General features: G+C 35.2%; 1 long non-coding RNA gene across 3 annotated transcripts in view; it reads right to left on the reverse strand.

Moving 5' to 3' along the window:
* The window catches only part of LOC311438633, a 37,758-nt gene that overhangs the window by 12,724 nt on the left and 10,077 nt on the right, over positions 1 to 14,957 (reverse strand). For 2 of the 3 annotated variants that reach the window (XR_014694231.1, XR_014694232.1), the window contains exon 3: positions 8,026 to 8,179. This is a non-coding gene — a long non-coding RNA (uncharacterized lncRNA). Of the gene's footprint in view, positions 1 to 6,680; positions 6,980 to 8,025; positions 8,180 to 14,957 lie in introns of those variants that run through there. The other variant, XR_014694233.1, reaches the window with a different exon arrangement.

A 14,957-nucleotide genomic window follows, 5' to 3' on the forward strand; every position in this document is an offset into this window, starting at 1 on the left:
TGCCATCAAGAACATCTTTGCGAGAATAAAATAAAATATAAAATAAAATAAAAATAAAAATAAAAATAAAATAAAATATAAAACAAACAAGATTGTTGAATAGGCTATCTGCAAAAAAAAATAGCTCACAATGCAGGAAAAGATGCTTCAGATATATGAACTACAAACCTCCTCTGAAGAAAATATCTTTAAAATTACACTAAAATGGTATTGTTTCTTCAGTGTTTCTCGTGGATATCACATTTACTCAATTACAAATTGAATAAGCTTAAGTATATTGCTCACTAAGTTGTGTTGTTCTGTTTTGCTTCCCTTCCAAATTCAAATTCCAGAGACAGAACATTAAGGTCAAGTTAAGTACTTCTGGTTTCTCAACTGACTCTGACTGAAACATTCTTGTTCCCCACAGGCTATGATTTACCTGTCACTCTCCCCAAGTAGATGATCACCTTGGCACCTCTCTTCCCTACTCATACCTTTCCCCACCTTCACTCCATAGGAACCAGCTAACTCCTTTCTCGTATAATCTGAGACAATTTATTAGCCACAGTACTTAATTTTGAAGTTTGATGTTTCTGTTTCAGATCTAAAAAGGGAATTCTGTGACTGAATGCCACTCTGCCAACTGTACCAATTGTTCTAAAAAAGGTATCACTTGTACCCACAAATCCCATCTAGCATCTGGTAGGTAATACATACGCTGTATTACCAAAAAATTCTGTGTATTGTTTAAAAAAAAAATCAGAATGAGACAAGATAAAGAGATCATTACACTACCTTACAAATCCTGTCCAGTTACTTTATGGCTTTTGTAAATACGATTGTAGTTACTCAAGTGATGCAACTAAGATTTGAGCATACATGAATAAAAGACATCACAGATTAAAATTTTGATGAATCGCTACCAAGGGTTAAATTCTGTTTTAATCCCTGGACAGTTGGATCATGTGACTCCTATTGAATGTGCTCTTTGCCTCAAGCCTTAAGCTTTTCTTTGTAAAGTGTCTTGATCTGTAAAAAAGCAATGAATAAAATAGCTAGAAAATGTTATTTCCTCCCTCTCAGTGAAGTGGGGGAAAGAAGAGAGAATAAGGGTCAACATACAGAGGGCACAGTAGAATATGTAGTAGAATAAAAGAGCACTGTCTACAAAGAAAAGTGAAAGCAGTGACATCAAAAATGCTAATTTTCTTACCTGCTGCAGTATATTACATTGAAACACTGCAAATTTCAGATGAAAATGGGACACATGAGTTTTTAGGTATTCAGTTTCAAAGGAGGTAGCCATTTGCCGTAAAGAGAAGGTTTTGTTAAAAACTCAGTCGCCAGGTGAAAAACTTTTCAACCTGGCCTAGTCATCTCTGCAATTTCATAATTTTAATAAAAAATAAAATAGGACTTGTGAAGTGAAGCAATGTTTTAAATAACAAAGCCAATTTCTTCAGTTTCTGTTCTATCACCCCACTGAACTTAAAGTGTTAATGTTTTCTGTAAACACCAGACACTTCAGCAGAAAATGAAGGAATCACTAAATAAATCACTAATTGTACTAGATCATCTACTTACATATGTTGAAGTTTTTCTATAGTATAAACTGCCGCCATTACACTAAACTTTGTGATGCCAGTATTACACCACTTACATTCATACTTCTGAGTAATAGTTAGACAATCAAACTCTGCAATGACGACAAGAACTATCAGCTTGTTTATGCTCAGCTTCAATGAATTGAACGGCTGACTGGGGATATGGTATGACTAACAAGAGGTGAGGGAGGAAACAGCTTTATGTCACCGCATTTTAAATGAATCTCACGGTTAAAAAGATGGGATGACTCTGTAACCAAGTGTGATCCTGTTCTCTCCACAGTCACTAGTCCTGAGTTGCCCTTCAAAGTAGAGCACATTAGTACATTAGCACAGTAGAGCACTAGATTGAAATCTGGGTGGAAAGTCAGTATTACTATAACTCCATTGGTTATATTTTCAGTGAAGAATCCCCTTAAAAATTACTCATCCAGAGTCCAACAGTTAAACTGAATCCAAACAAGTGAAAAAAAAATTATAATAGGTGCTCAACTAAGAAAAAATAATGATTATTCCGTTATTCCATAGCTGGATGCAGTAAGGATACCCTAACATTCTTATCCACTTGCCTACTCCTAGGAAAACCCTTCTAATTTGTTTTTATAGACTACCACTCTGCAGTACAGCAAGCATACTTGGTGCATAAACAAGATGACCTAGTTTTCAACATCTGCAAGTCTTAGCTTGAAGCTTGTTTGTTACTTGAAAAAGGCAATTAAAAATTAAACAAGTGCAAAAGAATAAACTCTTGTTTTCCTTGAATTTCTGTGAAGAAACACGTATGCATTAACTAATATTCAATACAAAGTCACACTGGAATTCAAAACAGCAGAGGATAATTAACAGTTGCATCCTTTGAGAGCAGAACAAATCACAGACAGACACTAAAACGTATCATGAAACATACAAGAAGAGTAGAGGTAAACATCTCAGGAGATGTGGTTGGGCAATTCCTTTCAAAGCATAAATCATATAAGAGAGCAGAAATTCCGCAGAACATTCTTCAAAGAATGAAATAAGCTCTAAATTGATGAACAAAGTGACCTGTATATTTTAATATGGAACTTATTAAAAATCCAGACACTTAACAGAGCCATACAACTTGCAAAAAAGAAACACTTCACATGAAAGGTGACTTTTAAACTCCAGAAAGCATTTGTAAGGGCAAACTTCTTTCAGCGTTCTATTTTATTTTACTTTGTCGTCAGTTTTGCATGTTTTTCCTTGATACTGATATCTGTTATTACTTAACTACACATTTCAGGATAGATTTACTGTTAACAGCTACATAATCAAGTGTTCTAAATTTTTCCCATGAAACTTGTGTTGTTGTTGTTTTTTTGTTTGTTTGTTTGTTTTTGTTTTTAGAATGTAAGGTGTGCAAACTATTTTGATGATGAAATCTAGCATCCTACAGACAAGTGTGCAATCTATGATTGCTTAAGAGTTTTGTTTCCATGGAATATGGCATTCCTAAAAGAAATAGCTGCTAAATTAAAAGTGAAGGTTCTCATCAGTGCAGAAATATCAATATTAGTATTCCCTCACTGTATATATAAGTATACTGTAATATACTTTCAGATTCTTATATTTCTCATAAATTCACTCATCACCGAATAGCCCCTATTTCTTTATATTTAATTACAACCTACTTTGACCTTTTTCCTCCTACTAATATACAGAATTTTTAAGGAGTAAAAGAATAGCCATGTAAAATATATGCTAGTTACTTTGACATTGTTTTTTGGTAGAATCATAAAATAGTTGATAAAGAACAAGATCGGTTTAGAATTAGAGATGTTAGAATAACAAGAGTCAAAACAGCTGTAGGAGAACTCAGTCTTGCCAAACAACATTTTTTTTTCCTGAATACAGGTTTTTTGATCAAAGGAACTGTCTTGACATAAAAGCCCTCTGCAAAGCATTTGATTAGGTTTATACAACATTCTGAGACACACAAAAAATTAGTACTGTAGAGAAAAACTGTACAGGGCCTGAAATTGATTTTATCTATGTAAATTATAGATATCCCAATGTAAATGTCGGTGAGATGATACTAATACAAGGGCGCATTCCCATTCAGATCCTATATGGCTGACTTCAGCCAACAGCAACACAGGCATCTTTATTTGAGAATGAAGCATTATCTTACATCACATTCTGGCATATTCTTTAAAAAAAAAAAAAAAAAAAAAAAAAAAAAAAAAAAAAAAAGGGATAACAAACTGAATGTTACCAGGAAAATAAGTTATCAGTCAAGTAAGAATTGCACTTTTCATTACTTGAGCTCTGAAAACTATACTTCATGTTCTACTTACTTCATCCAACTGAATAGTGAAGCAATGTGATTATCATCTATATGTCCTTACTTTCTGAAGAGCCACCTTTCACATTTTAAAGATGTAAAGTATTACAGGATAATATAGTTTGCATGCTATTCTCTTCAACATCATCTAGAGCCACAACTTTTGTAAAATTACTATTTTTTATATATGATTTAAATACCTTCTTTTCATCTGATAAGGAATTATTATTATTATTACTAGAATGCTAGATAAAACATTAGAATCAACATTACTTCCAGAAATATGAAATAAGCATAAGAAAATACAGAAAACATGCCAACTTCCCCTCAATTAGTTTAACTGTACTCTCATGATTTTAAGATTATGCACAAAGGAATTCAAGCTGCCCAATTCCAGTATGCTTTTCACCATTGTAACTTAAAAGGTATTTCTTTAAGTCACATGCATTTTGTTCTGAAAGAATTCTGCCTTGGTATGACTAATGTTTGGATTTAATCTTTCTACCCTTCCCTCATTCTGTTGTGCAGTTCACTTTCTTATGGTGCCATCTGAGCAAAGACCCCAGGTGAGCAGCCGATAGCCTACCAGCCAGCAGACTGCTCCCCTTCTCGGACAGCACCGCTGGGCAGATGGTCTGGCAAGCCAGTTCACTCCATCATGATTCTCCCCAGACAGGGAGACAAGTGATTCATCCCTCTTGGCAGATAAGCTGCTGACATTTCCATCTCTGTTCACTGGGTTAGCTGACAGATTGTTGACATGATCCTTTTATTTCTCCCTATTCTCTTTACACTGAAGCTTGAAACTTTAGCAGAAAGTGAGTGTTCACCTGCTGTAGTCTACAAACACCACATGGAGTCAACTCTGCTAGTAACTTCATTTTCATGGTATAAAAGTTAAGAACATATTAAAAAAATCTGCATTGCAAAGCTCAGTTTAACAAAAAAAATAGGTCATGAGAAAGAATATCATCGCAAGTCATACGATACATTTAAAATTTCATATTCTTATGTTATTTATTATGAAAACCAGAAGATTTTGGACAGATAATTTTAAGATACAGGAAAAAAAATGTTTAAGAGGAGGTTAAGAAGATACCGCTCCATCAAAAAATTAAGCCAGAACTCTTTTTGTAATATAAATGACAAGCAGTTAAATTCAATAAAATATGGAACTATTAAGTCAATCTCCAAATGGGAACACACCTTTACAAAGCAAACAACTGGCTTGAACTTCAGGAAAATAAGGGCTCAGATCCAAAAGTTCTATCTAGCTACAAAAGAGATGTTACAAATTTTAATGCCATTACGTAGCTCCATAAATTTTAAACAGCTTAATCAACAGCTTAATCTGATCAACAGCTCAACACCCAGAAAACCTAATCATATATGATGTTGTATAGGTAGATCTTCCTACAGGACTGGAACCTAACAAGTCCTACAAGACACAAATGTAGCAGAACAAAAATAGACCACTAGTCCATTAAGGACTAGTCCACTAGTGCCCCTCCCATTAAGGGAGGGGGAAAGCAATCCCTAACCATTCTAAGACGTACCCATAAATGTCCAGCACTGCTAAACATTACATGACACACAAACATGCAAGCTTTTTATTCATTCGCTGTTTTTTTTTTTCTTTAAAAAGTTACAAAAAAAAAAAAAAAGCTATAAAAGCTCACTAAAATGTATTTAGATTATAATATTCAAGAAAAAAAAAAAAAAAAGTAGATTTTGCACCATAGTTGTATAATTTCTAAATTATCAGGAAATGTAAATGTAAAAGTAAAGAGAATATTTAGCTCTATATTCTCCCTTCTTTGCCCTCAACCTCAGATTGTCATATCATTTTCTTTGAGCTCTATCCAATGCTTCTGTGCTGATCTCTCAGAAACAGCTTACACTATTTTCATCTTTAACGTTGATATGCTGTGCTTCTTTAAAAATGCTAAGCTGGAAAATTTGCATGTAGAAATAAACACTAAGTATATCTAAGGCTGAATAACTATTTGGCCACATTAGCCTACCTCCAGGGTACTCATTCATGTAACATGTTTGCTGAATAACTTCAAAGTACATTGGAACTAGGAAAAATTCTAATATTTTGAATTTGGATGGTACCTGTAATCAATACGATAAAGAAAAAAAACCTACTCTAATCAGAAATAAAATATTCTACCTTTCACTGGAATCCAAATCACCCAATATTTTATTTCTAGCATATGGAAATGGACTGTACAAATAATAATTATTATTGTACCAACATCGAACAAACATTTCTTGTGTCTTTAAATGATACTCTGAACAGACTTTTTCCTAGCTCAATTGTGACATCTCAAACACCCTTCTCCTTTTTACTATCAATGATTTAAATCATCTACTAGCTTCTGAAGTTTCTAAAAGAAAAGAAAAAAATCCTTTCTGATAATGATAGCAGAGAATGGAAAGAATTTCTATCAGCAGTTTTTTTACTGGTAGGAGTGATACTGAAATTGTGCCTCTTTCACCCAGTTTTCTGGACAATAATCTAGAAACCACTGAAGAGATGGGAAGCTTTTAAAAGAAAGATGATTAAGAATCCCTTTTGGAAGTCTGTAGAACAGGAATTATTCAAATTAGAAGGATGTTTCAGATTTATAAATAGTATTTGCTTTTTATAATTTGTAGAACATTACCAAAAAAGGTATCAACTAAACAAACAGATGGAGTATATAGCTAAAATTTACTTCCTCAGCTCCCCAAAAAAGAGAAGTCTTGAACTCAATTATCTGTTCAGGGCCCTTATCAGTTAATGCTTTTCATTCAGCAGAAAACGGTATTTATTATTAAAAGTTCCCTTGAAAACTACTTTAAACATACACATAAGGTAATACATTTGTCAACGTATATCCCTGAGTCACACTCAGCTGTTAGAAACAGACTGTTGTAAGTTTGGTGTATTGGAAAATGGACCAATGGGAAAAAAAAAAAAGATTCAAGATTTGCAAGATCTGTGTAAATTTCCTAAATGTGCTGAAATAGTATTATAGCCTTCTTGCAAGTATATTCTCCTTTGTCATCATGAAAAAGTTGGAATAAATAAAGTTCTGTCCTGAAACAAAAAAAAAATTTAAAAAGAAAATTTGAAGGATGTGTCAGCACTACCTGGAAAATAAGTGAGAAGTCTGACTTCTCACTTATTAGGATTAGGAACTAACAAACATCTGAATTGCGAATAATTCTGAAGATTCACGTTTTTGTATTGTTCATATGTTGTTTTTTTGTTTGTTTGTTTGTTTTATATATATATATATATATATATATATATATATATATATATAAATATTTGAACTAACAGTGAAAGAAGTGATTTTAATTAGATATTGGTAAGTTATTAAAATTTATGTTGTCCTGGTATGCCCTGAACTTTGTAGTTGGTTATTTTAGTGCAACAAATAGAATAAAATGCTACGCTCATATCAGTGTTTCCTGAAAGAAGAACACTATAAATAGGTTCCCTAGATACTCAAAGCATTTAAATGAACTCGATACTAGGACAGGTAATAGTCACTTTATGAAATTTTCTGACTGCTCATCAGTCAAGACTTGCCTTTGCCCAGGTTAAGTGCCTTTTCCCTCCATTTTATTTACATGAACACAAGACCAACATATGAAGATTTTATATATACACACAGATATATATATACATGTATATATAAGCATCCATAGGAAGCACGCAAGAAGCACTCTCTGGTTTCTAACTTACTGAAATGGCAGCAAGGCCCACCCTTTTACAGACAAAACTAGAACAATGATCAAAACAGCATTTTAAAAAGTAATATCATAAACAAAAAAGCACCATTTTGTGTACAGATTTGTCTGACAAATCTGTCAGTTAAAAAAAGTTAAAACAGCAAAGAATTTGCAGCATCCAGAGATACAAGACAGAAAATCACTGCCTAAATTTTAGCATTTTCCAGGAATTCACAGAACAATCGATGCCACTTCTTCCTCTCAAGGCTAACATTCTCTTTTTTTTTTTTTTCTTTTTCTATTTCTTAGACATGAGCAAGTGCTTCCTGCACAAACAATAAAAAAAAATCTCTAAGAAAAGTTTTCAGTGATAGCCTCTAAAAAAGTAAAGACAAAGTAACTTACTTTTCTGAAGCACATCATGAGCTGCATCACTTCCACATATCCTTAAATTCTGTCTTTCACAGTGTATTTGCAATTTGTCAGTTTTAATGGTAGAAGAAACTTCATAGTACTTCTCAACGGGCCTGCCAGAAGTTCACTATTCATGATGCAGCATCTAATGGCACAGTAGAAAATACTTGGTTTGAATAATTAAAATTAACTAAAAATAAAAATAAAAAAGGATTGCAGTAGACAAGATTATCTTGCAAAAGAAAAGCAAACTTCGAAATTACTGTCAACAAGTCAAAAGTGAGTTCATGACTTAGCTTTAAAAATGCTTGCCCTACTAGACTTCTTTAACTCTCAAGGCTCTACTCTGTCCGTTTCCCATTTTTCATACATGAAACCCTGACACCCTTCTGCTCTCTCAGATTCTGTATCTACCTGGACATCTTAATTCCCACCCACTTCTAGGTTTGAGTTCTACCTTAGATATTGAACACAGACTATTTTGGGTGAAAGAGAAGATTTTGTACACTACACATTTCAGCATTAACTGTACTGAAATGGGACACACTTATTATTGAAGGGTAAATTAGGTGAGTTAAATCTTACTAAGAATACATAACTGTTCGATTTAAAGATTTGAAAACAGTGCAATTCTACATTCATCACAAATATGCACCTGAACTTACTGGTCTACAATCTGCTAAATTCTTAGTCTCTGAAAGTCTTGTTAATCACTTCTGGCAAATTTAGAACCTACAATTCACAAGAATCCCATTAGACTAAAGACTAGGCTACACCAAGCTATGCAGCAAATTTTATATACAGAGAACCTTCTCTTTGTCTGCACAGATGGACACTCCATTGCACTACAAATTATTGTTTTCCAACACTTGCATAAACTAAGTGATTTCTAAACCTGCATATTCTGATTTTCACTTTAAAAAACAAACAAAAAAACAACAACAACGAAAAACTATTCCCCATCCTCCTCCCTGCCATCTTCATCTTCGTTCCCTACTCAACTTTCGTATTTCAACTCCTTTTTTTTTTTTTTTTTTTTTTTTTTTTTTTTTTTTTTTTAAAATCAAGAAACCAGAAATCAGGAAATCAGAAAGATTTTCTGATTTACAATGTCTTTCAGCTTGTCTTAAGAAAAGAAGACTTTAAAATACAAAACTGAATTTGGCAGAAATCAAGCATCTTTTTATGTTTTATAAAATGGAGCCCTGCAAGTAAATTCAATTTGTGGTCAAGGAGATCTAATGTTTCCTTCGAATGCATGGTAGGATAGCTTAAAGTGCTTGTAAAATGTGCTCAGTGATGCAAATGCTTAAAACATTATCTACTGCCAGAAGCTGCACCACTGGCAGTAGATTATAAGCGCAGAAAATTTCTGTCTACTATAGCAGAAAACTGACACTTTATACATGCTTACAACCAGGCAGAAAGGCCTAACAAAAAGAATAAAAGCACTTTTAATAAACACAGTGATAAAATCAGTGGTTTTGTTTGTTTGTTTGTTTCATATACCAGAATATCTTATCTCACTGCATTGGTGCTGATGAATAAGCAAGTTTTTAAAAAATATATATTTATTAAGTCGTTGTTTACCTATCTCTGTCAGAGAAGACATTTAAAATCTGGAAAAATAATTAAATAAATAAATGATGTCCTAAGTTTTATAGGTCTGAAACAAAAGAAACCATGTTATAACTGACATCTAGCCATTGCAACTCTACAGTTCTTGGTTTTGAGTTTCTCAGTGAATTAAGTATTTCTGATCGTCTGCAAATCACAGAATCACAAAATTGTAGGGGTTGGAAGGGACCTCGAAAGATCATCAGGTCCATCCACCCTGCCAAAGCAGGTTCCTCAGATCAGGTTGCCTAGGTAGGCGTCCAGACAGGCCTTGAATATCTCCAGAGAAGGAGACTCCACAACCTCCATGGGCAGCCTGTTCCAGTGCTCTGTCACCCTCACCATGAAGAAATTCTTTCACATCTTGGTGTGGAACTTCCTGTACTCCAACTTGTGGCCATTACGCCTTGTCCTATTCCCACAAACCACTGAAAAGATGTTGGCCAAATCCTACTGTCTCCCACAAAATGTTTCCATCCAAACTTGTATTAAGTGATAATTGTGTTAGGGGAACATTTTACTGGGTTGATCTCTCCTTTTACAGTCACATCTCAGTGCCAGATGAACATGTCCCAGCAACTGCTGACAGACTGGACCCATGAAAGCTGAAACTGCAAAATTTCTTCCACATATCTGAATGGAGCAGTACAGTCAAGGTGGGGAAGAACATCAGAATCCACTGATCTAAGCACAATTCAAGAATTTAATGGTGAAACCTGAGAGCACAACCACTGCGAAGGAAAGAAGTTAACTTAGTGATGGATTCCATTGCAGCTTTTTTTTTTTTTTTTTCTTCACATTTCTATCTCATTACACACAATTGCCTGATATTTATGTACACATATAGTCACTGGATTATTTTTTCCCCACTGAATTCTCTGAAGCTAAGAGAAATAGAACTGCAGAATCACAGAAACATTTAGGCTGGAAGCATCCTCTTGAGGTCATCTAGTCCAACCCCCCGATCAAGCAGAGTCACCTAGAGCTGGCTGCAGACAGCTTCTCACTGGCTATACAAATGGAGATTCCACAACCTCATTGGCCAACCTGTGCCAGTGTTAGACCACCCTCACAGTAAAAAAGGATTTTCTTTTGTTCAGATGGAATTTCAAGTGTTTTAACTTCTGTTGACGGCCTCCTGGGCACTACTGACAACAACCTGTCTCCCTCTTCATTCTCTCCCATCAGTAATTTATACACATTACTAAGATCCCCCCTAGAATCATAGAATCATTCAGGCTGGAGAAGACCTCTAAAATCATCTAGTCCAACCTTTAATCTAGTACTAAACCATACTATTACGTTCTGCATCTAGAGCTTAGGGATATGGTTTAGTGGAGGGCTGTTAGCGTTAGGTTGGAGGTTGGACTCGATGACCTTGAGGTCTCTTCCAACCTAGAAAATTCTGTGATTCTGTGATTCTGTGATATATGTTTCTTGAAGACCTCCACAGATGGCAACTCAACCACTTCTCTGGACAGCCTGTTCCAATGCCACACAATCCTTTCAATAGAAATTTCTCCTCATATCCAACCTAAACCTTCCCTGGCACAACTTGAGGCCATTTCCCCTCATCGTAACAATTGGCGTGTGGGAGAAGAGCCCAATCCCCACCTTGCTACAACCTCCGTAACAGTAATTGTCAAGTACAATAAGGTCTCCCCTGAGCCTTCCTTTCTCCAAGCTTTTAGTTTGGAGAAATCCCAGCTCCCTCAGCCACTCCTCGCAAGACTTGTTCGCTAAGTCTTCGCTGGCTTTGTTGCCCTTCTTTGGGCATGAAAGGTCTCCCCTGAGCCCCCTCTTCTCCAAGCTGAACAGTGTGTTTTCTCAGTCTCTCCTCACGCTTCAGGCCCTTCATCGCCTTTGTGGCCCTTCTCTGGACTCACTCCACTAAGTCCATACCTTTCTCATACTAAGGAGGCCACAGTAGACATGGCACTCTAGATATGATCTCACCAATGCTGAGTATAAAGAGGATTAACTGTCTTGACCTGCTGGCAGTACTCTTAATGCAGTGCAGGACACTGTTGGCCTTCTTTGCTGTGAGGGTGCATTGTTGGCTCAGGATAAACTTGTTGCCCAGCAGGACCACAACAGCCTTCTCTGCAGAGATGGTTTCCACCTGGTTGGCTCCCAGCATGTGTTGACAGGACTTGGCATTGTCTTTTGCTGAACATCATGAGATTCCGCTCTGCCCAATCCTCCAGCCTGTCCAGGTTCCTTCAAACTGCAGCACAACCACGTGGTGTATTAGTCACTCCTTCCATTGCCGTATTATCTGTAAATTTCCTGCACTGTCCCACCATCCAAGACATTAATGAAGAGGCTGAATAATACCGGCTGCAGCATTGACCCATGACATAAACCCCTAGTGATTTGCCTCCAAGTGGACTTTCTGCTATAATATTATTCTCCAGCAATTAACTTAAGAACTTTGGCTTTTTTTCACTTCAAATACATAATTTTTAACTCTTCTTTGTTCAACAAATTCCATAAATATCAACACATACACTATCAATTAAATAACTTGAGTTATAGCTTTTGTATTTGGCCACCTGCAACCAAAAGAAACTTCTGCATCAAAATGGAAAGTCTGAGTATTACAAAGCCTAAAAACACAGGTGTTTAAAACTGACCATCTAAAGACAGGTTTAAGATACTGTGTCCTCAATCTGTGGCACTAATTTCTAAGGATGTTTTTAGACTGTTATCTTTGTACTATTAACAATTCTATGTATATTTTATCACCACTTCATTTTTGACAGAACTAGGTCTCTATAAAGATGTACAAATCTGGAAGCAGAGAGAAGGTGCTCAGCAACAGAAACCTCACAAATTGTTAGGACAGAATATAAAGGCTAAAACGTTACTTTTATTGTAGCATATAAAGTGGTTAAGTTGGATTTTCTTTTTGATGTTAGTATGACAACAAGAAGCCAAAACTGTAAGACCATTTCTTTCTAAAAGAAAAGGTGCTGTTAAATTTGGTCTTGAACCACTTTTTCCACAGAACTGGCAGTAAAGCATGTGGCAAACATGCTTGTTCATTCGGACTATACAGGACCCTTGCCATGAGACCGAAGAGTCTTGCTATTCATAATCCCACATTTTCATTCATTTCGTTCATGCGCAGTCACTAATGACTTCTACTTTAAGACCTTTATCAAGAGGAATTCTTGAAGTCAATGATGTGTAGACCAGATTTCTGGTATTAAGATTAGGCACATAAGCCTAGGTTCTCATCAAGGCCTATGTCACTGGAGTTTCAACACCAAAGGTTCTTTAAACCAAATAAATTAAAATGTAAGCTCATTAAAAAAAAAAAAAAAAAAAAAAGCAATAATGACCAACACCATTCATCGGCCCTTCAGGTTGGGGATGTGAGGGAGAAAAGTAACAAGTCAGAAAACATCCGTGTAAAAAGATTTCTTTTAGATCTTCCTTGCCTGGAGTGTTGTCAGACAGCTCAGCAAGGACCAAACTCAGCAAATGGATTATGCCAGGTCAGCTTCTTCAATACTGAGCAGAGTTCTGATACCAAGGATGAACTACTCAACAGGTCTTTCTTTGGCTTCATCTAGCTCAAAGAATGGATAATTTCATTTAGTTGAGTGCAATATATGCAAAATGAGTAAGAATAAAAGTAGCAAGTGAGCTACACCTTTGGAGCCAAGGTTACCTAATAACTAGACATGTATTGTATAAATCAATTCCTTGCCTCTTTGCTATTTATAGCTGTTAAGTGATTTGATCAATACTGAAGCATGCATTTTGCACATGTATCTAGCTGGGTGTTCTTCTCTACCCACTCAGAGTATTTATAGCTCTGTATGTAGTAGATGTGTTGCAGTACTTCATTAAATGACTTAACACCTCTAAAATGCTGTATGTACAAAAGCTGCTGTCATTTTAAATGAAATAAAATTGTCAGAAACAGCTATTCAAGGCAAAGTCCTCAAGAAAGTGTTTTTAAAATGTATCATGTTAGACATTTGCTTTTTAGATTATGTTCACCTTCAGTAATTCCTTCTTGTTTATGTTATTAAACATCAATTAAAAATGTAATGCTGTGGAATTTATTAAAACACCGAAGTAAGATGTAAAATATCGATGGAAATTGTGACTGAAATGTCTTACAATTTGTGAAGAAAAAATTGAAAGAATTTACACTAAAAATCATACAAATATATAAACAACAATACATTTGTATTGAAGACAGGTAAAAATAACACTGAAAAGAACATTGCTCTTGTATAATGCTGGGATCATTTTAAAATCTGTTTATTATTTGTGAAGAAACTGTCAGGAGTCTTACGCCTAAAATTAGACTTACTGTAGCAGTTATATTTTAATTCTTGACTGCGACATCCTTTCACCTGCCCCTACACTGCACTCTTGTGAGCCACTGTGGTAATGCAGTAGCTCAAGATTAATTTTTTCAATAGTATGCATTTTCTTCCATATGGAGATGCACAATGGAAGGGGAGCGACATAGCAGCTGCGTGCACGGGAAAGAATTCCTTGGTCTTAATTTGCTGCTGCTGAAGGATGCAACAAGAAAGCTAGATTTAGAAGAACTGCAACTGTTCTCTGCTGAACAGCTGCTGTACATCAGGATGACTAAATACTAATTTAGCATATAAAACTGACAGGAGATGAAGTTAAGGTGGCTTTGAACACTATAGTATGGTTCAATAATAATTGCTATTGGATAATCATGAAAAATAAGGGTTTTTTTTGTTTGTTTGTTTTTTAATGGAAATAATCTACCGTAACTCATGTAGTCCCATCTCTTGGCTGTAACAGGAATCAAGGTGTGCAACTCCTTCACAGCAATGTGTGTTCCTTAGTTTAAGCAGATCTAGGCTTATCCTTCCTAAGATGATTGTGTCCACATTAGTGTACTTCTGAACCAAATCTGGCAAACTACTAGAAACCTGCAGGACGTTACCTGCACCATGCAGACATTTGCAATGTTATAATTATTTTTAAGGTAACACCAGTATCTTAAAATATTTAAAAACATGTATAATAATATTATACATGTATTATACAAAATAATACTGCTCTGTCAAGAAATACACATTTGGAAGGTCTGTCCAAGGTCATTTAACTAATTTTCAGTTATACAAATTGCACACTTATTTGAATATGTTATGCAAAGTAGTGAAAATAAGTAGTAAGGAAAAAAAGAAAGAAATTGATGGAAGATCATATTTGGTAGATAAAACTACAAGAGTAGCAATCCATATGCATATCTAACAATGGAAACTAGCTGCAGTCCTTTCTGCAATGTCACAAACGGT

The sequence above is a fragment of the Aythya ferina genome (assembly GCF_964211825.1).
Source record: "Aythya ferina genome assembly, chromosome: 6".
Taxonomy (NCBI): domain Eukaryota; kingdom Metazoa; phylum Chordata; class Aves; order Anseriformes; family Anatidae; genus Aythya; species Aythya ferina.